This window comes from Macaca thibetana, chromosome 10 (assembly GCF_024542745.1).
Source record: "Macaca thibetana thibetana isolate TM-01 chromosome 10, ASM2454274v1, whole genome shotgun sequence".
In the NCBI taxonomy this organism is placed as follows: domain Eukaryota; kingdom Metazoa; phylum Chordata; class Mammalia; order Primates; family Cercopithecidae; genus Macaca; species Macaca thibetana.
Genome location: NC_065587.1, coordinates 94,843,830 through 94,858,289, shown reverse-complemented (window position 1 = coordinate 94,858,289; position 14,460 = coordinate 94,843,830). Strand labels below are relative to the sequence as shown.

At 39.6% G+C, this 14,460-nt stretch overlaps 1 protein-coding gene across 2 annotated transcripts in view; it reads left to right on the top strand.

The window, feature by feature from the left end:
- The window catches only part of LOC126929834 (uncharacterized), a 794,775-nt gene that overhangs the window by 536,723 nt on the left and 243,592 nt on the right, over positions 1–14,460 (top strand). The gene's annotated exons all lie outside the window — the stretch shown is intronic.

Sequence of the window (14,460 nt, the reverse complement as noted above, 5' to 3'; positions counted from 1 at the left end):
GATACTGGAGAGAAGATTTCCGAGGAGCTGCTTTGGGACGTGTGCATTCCACTCACAGAGTTTTACCTTTCTTCTCATAGAGGATTGGGGAATCCCGTTTGGAGAAAAAGCTACGAGGGTCATTCAGGAGTATGAGTACAACTATGGTGAAAAAGGAAGTTTCCGCATACAAAAACTGGAAGGAACTGCTTTGTGATGGATGTTTCTATTCATTTCTAATAGATAAAACTTTCTTTCTATTACACAGTTCTGAAACTGCATCATTTATGGATTCGCAAAGGACACTAGGGAGCACATTCAGGTCTGAGGGGAAATAGGAAATATCTCCAGAAAAAAACGAGAGAGAAGCTTTCTGAGATACTGCTTTGTGATGTGTGCATTCCATTCAAGGAGTTATACCTCTTTTCTCATAACACAGTGTTTGAACACTGTTCCCTAAAACTGAAAAAGTGATATTTTGCAACAAAATGAAGACTATGGCAAAAAATCACATCTCTGGAAATAAAACCCAGAAAGAAGCTTTCCAATAAACTTCTCTCTGACATGTGCATTCACTTCAGGGAGTTAAAGCTTTAACTACGTTGCACAGTTTGGAAACTCTGTCTTTGAGGAATCTGTTAAGGGATATTAGGTAACACCCGGAGGCTTGTGATGAGACAGGAAACGTCTTCCGATGAAAACTGGAAAGAAACATTTGGAGCAATTACTTTGTGATATGTGTGTTCATCTCATAGAGTTAAATCATTCTTTGGATTGAGCAGTTTGAAATCATTGTTTCTATGCAAGCTGAGAAAGGACATTTGGGAACGCTTTTAAGGATATGCTGAAAAAGAAAAACCCTCCGGTAAAAAATGGAAGGAAATTTTCTGTGAAACTTCTCTAGGTCACGTGAACTCCACTTGCACAGTTAAGCTTCTGTTTTCATTGAGCAGTATTCTAACACTGTTTTAGGTTAGTCAGCTAAGAGATACTCGGGAGCGCTTTGAGGCTTATGGTGAAAGTGGAAATATCCTCAGATAGATACTGTAGAGAAGAATACCGAGTAGCTGCTTTGTGACGAGTGCAATCCACTCACAGAGTTATACTTTTCTTCTCATAAAGGATTGGGGAATCCCATTAGGAGAAAACACTACCAGGGGACATTCAGGAGTATATGGATGACAAGGTGAAAAAGGAAATATCCTCAGACAAAAACTGGAAAGAAGCTTTCTGTGAAACTGCTTTGTGATAGATATGTCTATTCACCTCAAATAGATTAAACTTTCTATCACGCACTTTTTAAACTGCATCATGGATGAACTCGCAAAGGGACATTTGGGCGCACATTCAGGTCTGTGGGGAAATAGGAGATATCTTCAGATAAAAACTAGAGAGATGCTTTGTGACAACCTGCTTTGTGATGTGTGCATTCCACTCACGGAGTTATACCTGTTTTCCCATAAGGCAGTGTTTGAACTCTGTTCCTGTGAAACTGAAAATGTGATATTTTGCAGTGCATTGAAGACCAAGGCGAAAAGTGAAATATCCTGAAATAAAATCCGAAAAGAAGAATTCCAAGAAACTGTTCTCTGACGTGTGCTTTCATTTCAGAGAGTTAAAGCTTATACTACGTTGCTCAGTTTGGAAACTCTGTCCTTGAGGAATCTGGGAAGGGATATTAAGTGATGCCTGGAGGCTTGTGGTGTGAAAGGAAACGTCTTCTGATGAAAACTGGAAAGAAGCTTTTGGAGCAACTGCTTTGTGGTGTGTGTATTCATCTCATGGAGTTAAATTATTCTTTGGATTCAGAAGTTTGAAATCATTGTTTCTGTGGAACCTGAGAAAGGACTTGTGGGAATGTTCTTAAGAATACGCTGAAAAAGAAATATCCTGCGATAAAAACCAGAAGGAAACTTTCTGTGTAACTACTCGATGTCACTTGAAGTCCACTTGCAGAGTTAAGCTTCTGTTTTCATTGAGCAGTATTCTAACACTGTTTTAGGTTGGGCTGCTAAGGGATACACGGGTATGCTTTGAGGCTCACGGTGAAAACAGAAATCTCTTCAGACAGATACTGGAGAGATTTCCAAGTAGCTGCTTTGTGACGTGTGCATTCCACTCACAGAGTTATACTTTTCTTCTCATAGAGGATTGGGGAATCACCCTTGAAGAAAAAGCTACCAGGGTACATTCTGGAATATACGGACAGCTACAGTAAAAAGGAAATATGCTGAGACAAAAACTGTAAAGATGCTTCATGTGAAACTGCTTTGTGATAGATTTGTCTATTCATTTCACATAGATAAAACTTACACTCTATTACACAGTTTTGAAATTGCGTCATGGACAGATTCACGAAGGGACATTCGGGAGCACATTCAGGCCTGTTGAAAAATAGGAGATATCTTCAGAAAAAAACTGGAGAGAAGCTTTCTGAGACACTGCTTTGTGATGTGTGCATTCCACTCAGCGAGTTTTACCTCTTTTCTCATCGTGCCGTGTTTTAACACTGTTCCTGTAAAACTGAAATAGTGATATTTTAGAGCGCAATGAAGACTATGGTGAAAAGTGTCATATCCGCAAATAATACTAGGAAGGAAGCATTCCAAGAAACTGCTCTCTGACGTGTGCATTCATTTCAGAGTCATAAAGCTTGCTCTACATTGCCTGGTTTGGAAACTCTGTCTTTGAGGAATCTGGGAACGGATATTAAGTGGCACCTGTAGGCTTCTGGTGAGAAAGGAAACGTCTTCTGATGAAAACTGGAGAGAAGCTTTCTGAGAACCTGCTTTGTGATGTGTGTATTCATTACATAGAGTTAATCATTGTTTGGAATGAGCAGTTTGAAATCACTGTTTCTGTGGAACCTGAGAAAGAACATTTGGGAAGGCTGTTAAGAATATGCTGAAAGAGAAAAACCCTGCGTTAAAAACCAGAAGGAAACTTTCTGTGAAACTGCTAGGTCACGTGAAGTACACTTGCACAGTTAAGCATCTGTTTTCATTGAGCAGTATTCAAACACTGTTTTAGGTTAGTCAGCTAAAGAATACTCGGGAGTGCTTTGAGGCTTATAACGAAAGTGAAAATATCTTCAGATAGATACTGAAGAGAAGATTTCCAAGGAGGTGCTTTGTGACATGTGCATTCCACTCACCGAGTTAAAGTTTTCTTCTCATAGAGGATTGTGAAATCGGGTTTGGAAAAAAAGCTACCAGAGTTTTCAGCAGTATTTGGACAGCTATGGTGACAAAGCAAATTTCCTCAGACAAAAATTGGAAAGAAGCTTTCTGTGAAACTGCTTTGTGATAGATATGTCTATTCATCTCACATAGATAAAACTTTCTTTCTATTACGCTGTTTTGAAACTGCATCAGGGACAGATTCGTGAGGGGACATTGGGAGCACATTCAGGTCTGTGGGGAAATAGGAAATATCTCCAGACAAAAACTGGAGAGAAACTTTCTGAGAAACTGCTTTGTGATGTGTGCATTCCATTCAAGGAGTTATACCTCTTTTCTCATAAGACAGTGTTTGAACACTGTTCCTGAAAAACTGAGAAAGTGATATTTTGCAATGCAATGAAGACTATGGCGAAAAGTGACAAATCTGGAAATAAAACACAGAAAGAAGCATTCCAAGAAACTGCTCGCTGACTTTTGCATTCATTTCAGAGAGTTAAAGCTTACACTACGTTGCGGTGTTTGGAAACTCTGTCTTTGAGGAATCTGTGAAGGGATATTAAGTGGCGCCTGGAGGCTTGTGGTGAGAAACGAAGCATCTTGCGATGAAAACTTGAGAGAAGCTCGGAGCAACTGTTTTGTGATGTGTATATTCATCTCAAAGAGTTAGTTCATTCTTTGGATTGAGCAGTTTGAAATCACTGTTTCTGTGGAACCTAAGAAAGGACATTTAGGAACGCCCTTAAGAATATGCTGAAAAAGTAATACCCTCCGATAAAAACCAGAAGGAAACTTCCTGTGAAACTGCTTTAGTTCACGTGAATTCCATTCACAAAGTTAATCTCCTGTTTCCACTGAGCAGGATTCTAACAATGTTTTATGTTAGTCAGGTACGGGATACTCGGGAGCGCTTTGAGGTTTACCAAGAAAAAGAAAACATCTTCAGAAAGATACTGGAGGGAAAATTTCCGAGGAGCTGCTTTGTGACGTGTGCATTTCACTCACAGAGTTATACCTTTCTTCTCATAGAGGATTGGGTAATCCCATTTGGAGAAAACGCTACAAGGGGACATCCGGGAGTATATGGACGGATAAGCTGACAAAGGAAGTATCCTCAGACAAAAACAGGAAAGAAACTTTCTGTGAAACAGCTTTGTGATAGATATGTCTATTCATCTCACGGAGATAAAACTTTCTTTCTAATACAAAGTTTTGTAACTGCATCATGGACACGTTCGCGAAGGGACATTCAGGAGAACTTTCAGGCCTGTGAGGAAATAGGAAATATCTCCAGATAAAAACTGCAGAGAAGCTTTCTGAGAAACTGCTTTATGATGTGTGCATTCCACTCAGTGATTTATACTTCTTTTCTCATAAGGCAGTGTTTGAACACTGTTCCTGTAAAACTGAAAAAGTGATACTTTGCAGCGCATTGAAGACTATGGTGAGAAGTGAAATATCCTGAAAGAAAACCCAGAAAGAAGCATTCCAAGAAACTGCTCTCGGACGTGTGCATTCATTTCAGAGAGTTGAAGCTTACACTACATTGCCTAGTTTGGAAACTCTGTCTTTGAGGAATCTGGGAAGGGATATTAAGTGGCGCCCAGAGATTTGTGGTGAGAAAGGAAACATCTTCCGATGAAAACTGGAGAGAAGCATTTGGAGCAACTGCTTTGTGATGTGTGTATTCATCTCATTGAGTTAAATCATTCTTTGGTTTGAGCAGTTTAAAATCACTGCTTCTGTGGAACCTGAGAAAGGACATACGGGAACGCTCTTAAGAATATGCTGAAAAGAAATACCCTCCAATAGAAACCAGAAGGAAACTTTCTGTGAAACTGCTCTAGGTCATGTAAATTCCACTCGCAGAGTTAAGCTTCTGGTTTCATTGAGCAGTATTCTAACACATTTAGGGTTAGTCAGCAAAGGAATACTCGGGAGCGCTTTGAGGCTTACGGTGTAAACGAAAATATCTTCAGATAGATACTGGAGAGATTTGCAAGAAGCTACTTTGTGACGTGTGCTATCCACTCACAGAGTTATACCTTTCTTCTCATAGAGGAATGGGGAACCTCATTTGGAGAAAACGCTACCAGGGGACATTTGGGAGTATATGGACGGCTGTGGTGACAAAGGAAGTATCCTCAGACAAAAACTGGAAAGAAGCTTTCTGTGAAACTGCTTTGTGATAGATAATCTATTCATCTCAAATAGATAAAACTTTGTTTCTATTATGCAGTTTTGAAAGTGCGTCATGGATGGATTCGTGAAGGGCCATTTGGGAGAACATTCAGGCCTGGGGGAAATTGTAAATGTCTCCAGATAAAAACTGAAAAGAAGCTTGCTGTGAAACTGCTCTGTGATGTGTACATTCCACTCAGGGATTTATATCTCTTTTCTCATAAGGCAGTGTTTGAACACAGTTCCTATAAAACTGAAAAAGTGATATTTTGCAGCACATTGAAGACTATGGCGAAATATGAATTTTCCTGAAATAAAACCCAGAAAGAAGCTTTCCAAGAAACTGCTCTCCGAAATGTGTATTCACTTCAGAGAGTTACAGCTTTCACTACGTTGCTCAGTTTGGAAACTCTGTCTTTAAGGAATCTGTGAAGGGATATTAAGTGACACCTCGAGGCTTGTGGTGAGAAAAGAAACGTCTTCCGATGAAAACTGGAAAGAAGCGTTTGGAGCAACTGCTTTGTGATGTGTGTATTCATCTCATAGAGTTAAATCATTCTTTGAATTGAGCAGTTTGAAATCACTGTTTCTGTGGAACCTGAGAAAGGACATTTGGGAACGCTCTTAAGAATATGCTGAAAAAATGTACCCTCCAATAAAAACCACAAGGAATCTTTCTGTGTAAGTGCTCTAGGTCATGTGAAGTCCACTTGCACACTTAAGCTTCTGTTTACAATGTCCTGTATTCTAACACTGTTTGGGGTTAGTCAGCTAAGGGATATTCGGGAGCACTTTGAGGCTTATGGTGAAAACGGAAATATCTTCAGATAGATACTTGAGACAAGCTTTCCGAGGAGCTCCTTTGTGACGTGTTCATTCCACTCATAGAGTTATAGTTTACTTCTCATACAGGATTGGGGAATCCCCATTGGAGAAAAAGCTACCAGGCTACATTCGGGAGTATATGGACAACTATGGTGAAAAAGGAAATATCCTGAGACAAAGATTGGAAAGAAGCAGTCTGTGACACTGACTTGTGATACATTTGCCTATTCATCTCACATAGACAAAACTTACTTTCTATTACACAGTTTTGAAATGGCGTCACGGATGGATTCGCGAAGGGACATTCGGAAGCACATTCAGGCCTGTTGGGAAATAGGAAATATCTTCAGGTAAAAACTGGAGAGAAGCTTTCTGAGAAACTGCTTTGTGATGTGTGCATTCCATTCCATGAGTATTGCCTCTTTCCTCATAATGCAGTGTTTGAACATTGTTCCTGTAAAACTGAAAAATGATATTTTGCAGCACATTGAATACTATGGTGAAAAGTGAAACATCCTGAAATATAACTCAGAAAGAAGTGTTCCGAGGAGCCGGTTTCTGACATGTCCATTCCACTCACAGAGTTATACCTTTCTTCTCATAGAGGACTGAGGAATCCCGTTTGGAAAAAACGCTGAAAGGGGACATTCGGGAGTATATGGATGGCTATTGTGAAAAAGGAAGTATTCTCAGACAAAAACTGAAAAGAAGCTTTCTGTGGAACTGCTTTGTGATAGATATGTCTATTCATCTCACATAGAAAAAACCTTCTTTCTATTATGCACTTTTGAAATTGCGTCATTTATGGATTCACGAAGGGACATTCTGGAGCACATTCAGGCCTGTGAGGAAATAGGAAATATCTCCAGATAAAAACGTGAGAGAAGCTTTCTGAGAAACTTCTCTGTGATGTGTGCATTCCACTCAGGGTGTTACGCCTCTTTTCTCAGAAGGCAGTGTTTGAACACTGTTCCTGTAAAGCTTAAAAGGTGATATTTTGCAGCACATTGAAGATTATGGTGAAAAGTGAAATATCCAGAAATAAAAACCAGAAAGAAGCATTCCAAGATGCTACTCCCTGACGTGTGTATTCATTTCAGAGAGTTAAAACTTACACTACGTTGCCCAGTTTGGAAACTCTATCTTTGAGGAATGTGGGAAGGGCTATCAAGTGGCCCCTGGAGGCTTGTGGTGAGACAGAAAACATCTTTCAATGAACACTGGAGAGAAGCTATTGGAGCACCTGGTTTGTGATGTGTGTATTCATCTCCTAGAGTTCAATCATTCTTCGCATTGAGCAGTTTGAAAGCACTGTTTCTGTGGAACCTGAGAAAGGACATTTGGAAACACTCTTAAGAATATACTGAAAAATTAATACCCTCTGATGAAAATCAGATAGAAATTTCTCTGAAACTGCTCTATGTCACGTGAATTCCACTCGCTTCTAAGCTTCTGTTTTCATTGAGCAGTAGTCTATCACTGTTTTAGATTAGGCAGCTAAGGGATACTCGGGAGCACTTTGAGGCTTACAGTGAAAACAGAAATATCTTCAGATAGACACTGGAGAGAAGATTTCCGAGGAGCTGCTTTGTGACGTGTGCATTAAACGTACAGAGTTGTACCTTTCTTCTCATAGAGGATTGGGGAATCCCATTTGGAGAAAACGCTACCAAGGGACATTGGGGACTATATGCATGGCTATGGTGAAAAAGGAAGTATCCTCAGACAAAAACTGGAAAGAAGCTTTCTGTGAAACTGCTTTGTGATAGATATGTCTAATCGTCTCACATAGATAAAACTTTTTTTCCATTATGCAGTTTTGAAACTGCGTCATGGACGGATTCGCGAACGGACATTCGGGAGCACTTTCAGGCCTGTGGGAAAATGGGAAATATCTTCAGATAAAAACTGGAGAGAAGCTTTCTGAGAAATTTCTTTGTGATTTGTGCATTCCACTCAGGTAGTTATACCTCTTTTCTGATAAGGCTGTGTTTTTCACACTGTTCCCATAAAACTGAAAAAGTGACATTTTGCAGCACATTGAAGACTATGGCAAAAAGTGAATTATCCTGAAATAAAACACAGAAAGAAGCGTTCCAAGAAACTACTCTTTGACGTGTGCATTCACTTCAGAGAGTTAAAGCTTACACTATGTTGCTCAATTCCGAAACTCTGTCTTTGAGGAATCTGTGAAGGGATATTAAGTGGTGCCCGGAGGCTTGTGGTGTGAAAGGAAATGCCTCATGATGAAAACTGAAAGGAAGCTTTCGTAGCAACTGCTTTGAGATGTGTATATTCTTCTCATAGAGATAAATCATTCCCTGGATTTTGCAGTTTGAAATCACTGTTTCTGTGGAACCTAAGAAAAGACATTTGGGTATGCTCTTAAGAATATGCTGAAAAAGTATACCTTCCGATAAAAAACAGAAGAAACTTTCTGTGAAACTGCTCTAGGTCACGTGAATTCCACTCACACAGCTAAGCTTCTGTTTTCATTGAGCACTATTTTTACCCTACTTTAGGTTAGTCAGCTAAGGGATACTCAGTAGCGCTTTGAGGATTACAGTGAAAATGGAAATATCTTCAGATAGAAACTGGAGAGAAGACATCCGAGGAGCTGCTTTGTGACAAGTGCATTCCACTCACAGAGTTTTACCTTTCTTGTCATAGAGGACTGGTGAATTCTGTTTGGAGAAAAAGTTACCAGGGAACATTTGGGAATATACGGATGGCTATGGTGAAAAAGAAATTACCCTCAGACAAAAACTGGAAAGAAGATTCCTGTGAAACTGCTTTGTGATAGAAATGTCAATTCATCCACATAGAAAAAACTTTCTTTCTATTACACACTTTTGAATCAGCATCATGGATGGATTCACGAAGGGACATTCGGGAGCACATTCAGGTCTGCGGGGAAGTAAGAGATATCTTCAGATAAAAACTGGAGAGAAGCTTTTAGAGAAACTGCTTTGTGATGTGTGCATTTCACAGGTCGTTATACCCCTTTTCTTATAAGGCAGTGTTTGAACACTTTTCCTGTATAACCGAAATAGTGATATTTTAGAGTGCAATGAAGACTATGGTGAAAAGTGTCATATCCGGAAATAAAACCCGGAAAGAAGCCTTCCAAGAAACTGCTCTCTGACGTGTGCATTCATTTCACAGATTTAAAGCTTGCTCTACATTGCCCTGTTTGGAAACTCTGTCTTTGAGGAATCTGGGAATGGATATTAAGTGGCGCCCAGAGGCTTGTGGTGAGAAAGGAAACGTCTTCTGATGAAAACTGGAGAGAAGCTTTCAGAGAACCCGCTTTGTGATGTGTGTATTCATCACATAGAGTTAAATCATTGTTTGGAATGAGCAGTTTGAAATCACTGTTTCTGTGGAACCTGAGAAAGAACATTTGGGAAGGCTGTTAAGAATATGCTGAAAGAGAAAAACCCTGCGTTAAAAAAGCTTCTGTTTTCATTGAGCAGTATTCGAACACTGTTTTAGGTTAGTCAGCTAAGGGATACTGGGAGCGCTTTGAGGCTTATGGTGAAAGCAGAAATATCTTCAGATAGATACTGTAGAGAAGATTTCCAAGGAGCTGCTTGGTGACGTGTGTAATCCACACACAGATTTATACCATTCTTCTCATAGAGGATTGGGGAATCCCATTTGGAGAAAAAGCCACCAGGAGACATTCAGGAGTATAAGGACGGCTGTGGAGAAAAAGGAAATATTCTCAGACAAAAACTGGAAAGAAGTTTTCTGTGAATTGCTTGGTGATAGATATGTCTATTCATCTCACATAGATAAAACTTTCTATTACCCACTTTTGAAACTGCATCATGGATGGATTCAAGAAGGGCATTCGGGAGCACATTCAGGCCTGTGGGGTAGTAGGAGATATCTTCAAATAAAACTTGGAGAGAAGCTTTCTGAAAAACTGCTTTGTGATGGGTGCATTCCACTAAGGGAATGATACCTCCTTTCTCATAAGGCAGTGTTTGAACAGTGTTCCTGTAAAACTGAAAAAGTGATATTTTGCAGTGCATTGAAGACTATGGCAAAAAAAGTGATATTCTACAATAAAACCCAGAAAGAAACGTTCTAAGAAACTGCTCTCTGACATGTGCATTCATTTCAGAGTGTTAAAGTTCACACTACGTTGCCCAGTTTGGAAACTCTCACTTTGAGGAATCAGCAAAGGGATATTAAGTGGTGCCCAGAGGCTTGTGGTGAGAAAGGAAACGTCTTCCGTTGAAAACTGGAGAGAAGTTTTCGGGGCAACTGCTTTGAGATGCGTGTATTCATCTGGTAGAGTTAAATCATTCTTTGGATTCAGCAGTTTGAAATCACTGTTTTGTGGAAACTGAGAAAGGACATTTGGGAGCGCTCTTCAGAATATGCTGAAAAAATAATACCACCGATAAAATCAGAAGGAAACGTTCTATGAAACTGCTCTAAGTCACGTGAAGTCCACTTGCAGAGTTAAGATTCTGTTTTCATTGAGTAGTTTTCTAACACTGTTTTAGGTTAGTCAGCTAGGGGAAACTCGGGAGCACTTTGAGGCTTATGGTGAAAACGGAAATATATTCAGATAGATAATGGAGTGAAGCTATCCGAAAAGCTGCTTGGTGACGTGTACACTCTAATCACAGAGTTATACTTTTCTTCCGATAAAGGATAGGGATCCGGTTTGGAGAAAAATCTAGCAGGGTACTCTCGGGAGTATATGGATGGCTATGGTAAAACGGAAATATCCTCAGACAAAAACTGGAAAGAAGCTTTCTGTGAAATGGCTTTGTGATAGATATGTCTATTCAACTCACATAGATAATACTTCCTTTCTATTACGTAGTTTTGAAACGGTGTCCCGGACGGGTTCGCAAAGGGACATTCGGTAGCACATTCAGGCCTGTGGGGAAATAGGAAATATCTTCAGATAAAAACTGGAGAGATACTTTTTGAGAAACTGCTTTGTGATGTGTGCGTTCCACTCAGGGAGTTATACCTCTTTTATCATAAGTCAGTGTTTGAACACTGTTCCTCTAAAACTGAAAAAGTGATATTTTGCAACGAATTGAAGACTATGGAGAAAAGTGAATTATCCTGAAATAAAACCCAGAAACAAGCCTTCCAAGAAACTGATCTCTGAGGTATGCATTCATTTCAGAGAATTAAAGGTTACACAACGTTGCCCACCTTGTAAACTCTGTCTTTGAGGAAGCTGTGAAGGGATCTTTAGTGGTGCATGGAGGCTTATGGTGAGAAAGGAAACGTCTTCTGATGAAAATTGGAGAGAAGATTTTGGAGTAACTGCTTTGTGATGTGTGTATTCATCTCATAGAGTTAAATTATTTTTTGGATTGAGTAGTTTGAAATCACACGTTATGTGGAACCACAGAAAGGATATTTGGGAATGCTCTTCCGATTATGCTGAAAAAGAAATACCCTCCCATAAAAACCAGCAGGAAGCTTTCTGAGAGACTGCTCTAGGTCATGTGAAGTCCACTCACACAGTTAAACTTCTGTTTTCATTGAGCAGTATTCTAACACCATTTTAGGTTAGTCAGCCACGGGATACTCAGAAGCGCTTTGAGGCTTACGGTGAAAATTGAAATATCTTCAGATAGATACTGGAGAGAAGAACTCCAAGGAGCTGCTTTTGACATGTGCATTCCACTCACAGAATTTTACCTTTCTTCTCATAGAGGATTGGGGAATCCGGTTTGGATAAAATGCTACCAGGGGACATTCGAGAGTATATGGATGGCTATGGTGAAAAGGGAAGTATCCTGAGACAAAAACTGGACAGAAGCTTTCTGTGAATTGCTTTGTGATACATATGTCTGTTCATCTCACATAGATAAAATTTTCTTTCTATTACGCAGTTTTGAACCTGCGTCACGGACAGATTCGCAAAGGGACATTCGGGAGCACATTGAGGCCTCTTGGGAAATAGGAAATATCTTCAGATAAAAGCAGGTGAGAAGCTTTCGGAGAAACTGCTTTGTGATTTGTGCATTCCACTCAGGGAGTTATACCCCTTTTGTCAAAAGGCAGTGCTTGAACACTGTTCCTGTAAAACTGAAAAAGTGATACTTTGCAGCGCATTGAAGACTATGGTGAAAAATGAAATGTACCGAAATAAAACTCAGAGAGAAGCATTCCAAGAAACTGCTCTCTGACATGTGCATTCACTTCAGTGAGTGAAAGCTTACCTTGCAGTTTCCAGTTTGGAAACTCTGTGTTTGAGGAATCTGTGAAGGAATATGAAGTGGCTCCCGGTGGCTTGTGGTGAGAAAGGAAATGTCTTCCTTTGAAAACTGGAGAGAAGCTTTCTGAGAAACTGTTTTGTGATGTGTGTATTCATCTCATAGAGTTAAATTATTCTTTGGATTGAGCAGTTTGAAATCACTGTTTCTGTGGAACCTGAGAAAGGGCATTTGGAAACGCTCTTAAGAATATGCTGAGAAAGAAATAACCTCCGAAAAAAACCATAAGGAAACTTTCCGTGAAACTGCTCTAGGCCACGTGAAGTTCACAAGCACTGTTAAGCTTCTGTTTCATTGAGCAGTATTCTATCACTTTTTCAGGTTGGTCAGCTAAGGGATACTCGGGAGTGCTTTGAGGCTTATGGTGAAAACGGAAATTACTTTCAGGCTTACGGTGATAATGGAAATTTCTTCAGATAGATACTGGAGAGAAGATTTCTGAGGCGCTGCTTTGTGACGTGTGCATTGCACTCACAGAGTTATATCTTTCTTCTCACAGAGGATTGGATAATCCCATTTGGAGAAAAAGCTACCAGGGAACATTTTGGAGTATATGGATGGCTATGGTGAAAAAAAAAGTATCCTCAGACAAAAACTGGACAGAAGTTTTCTGGGAAACTGTTTTGTGATAGATATGTCTATTTAACATAGATAAAAGTTTCTTTCTATTACACAGTTTTGAAACTATGTCATGGACGTATTTGTGAAGGGACATTCAGGAACACATTCAGGCCTGCAGGGAAGTAGGGGATATCTTCAGATAAAAACTGGAGAGAAGTTTTCTGAGACACTGCTTTGTGATATGTGCATTCCACTCAGGGAGTTATACCTCTTTTCTCATAATTCACTGTTTGAACATTGCTTCTGAAAAATTGAAAAGTGATATTTTGCAGTGCATTGAAGACTGTGGTGAAAAGTGAAATATCCAGAAATAAAACCCTGAAAGAAGCATTCCAAGGAGCTCTTCTCTGACGTGTGCCTTCATTTCAGAGAGTTAAAGCTTTCACTACGTTGTCCAGTTTGGAAACACTGTTTTGAGGAATCTGGGAAGGGATATTAAGTGGCATGAAGAGGCATGTGGTGAGAAAGGAAATGTCTCCTGATGAAAACTGGAGAAAAGCTTTTGGAGCAACTGGTTTATGATGTGTGTATTCATCTAATTGAATTAAATCATTCTTTGGATTGAGCAGTTTGAAATCACTGTTTCTGTGGAACCTGAGAAAGGACATTTGGGAACGCTCTTAAGAATATGATGAAAAAGAAATACCCTCTGATAAAAACCAGAAGGAAACTTCTGTGAAAGTGCTGTAAGTCACGTGAAGTCCACTCGCACAGTTAAGCTTCTGTTTTCATTGAGCGGTATTCTTACACTTTTTCAGGTTAGTCAGCTAAAGGATACTTGGGAGTGCTTTGAGGCTTACGGTGAAAACGGAAATATCTTCAGATAGAAACTGGAGAGGAGATTTCCAAGGAACTGCTTTGTGACGTGTGCATTCCACTAACAGAGTTATACATTTCTTCTCATAGAGGATTGGGGAATCCCGTTTGGAGAAAACGCTATCAGGGGACATTCGAGAGTATATGGACAGCTATGTGAAAAAGGAAGTATCCTGAGAAAAAAACTGGAAAGAAACTTTCTGTAAAACTGCTTTCTGATAAATATGTCTATTCATCACACATTGATGAAACTTTCTTTCATTATGCAGATTTGAAACTGCGTCATGGACGGATTCGTGAATTGACATTCGGAGGCACATTCAAGCCTGTGGGGAAATAGGAAATTTCTTCTGATAAATACTGGTGAGAAGCTTTCTGAAAAACTGCTTTTTGATGCGTGCATTCCACTCAGGGATGTATACCTCTTTTCTCATAAGGTAGTGTTTGAACACTTTTCCTGGAAAACTGAAAAAGTGATATTTTGTAGTGCATTGAAGACTATGGCGAAAAGTGAATCAACTGGAAATAAAACCCAGAAAGAAGTTTTCCAAGAAACTGTTCTGTGACTTGTGCATTTATTTCAGAGAGTTAAAGCT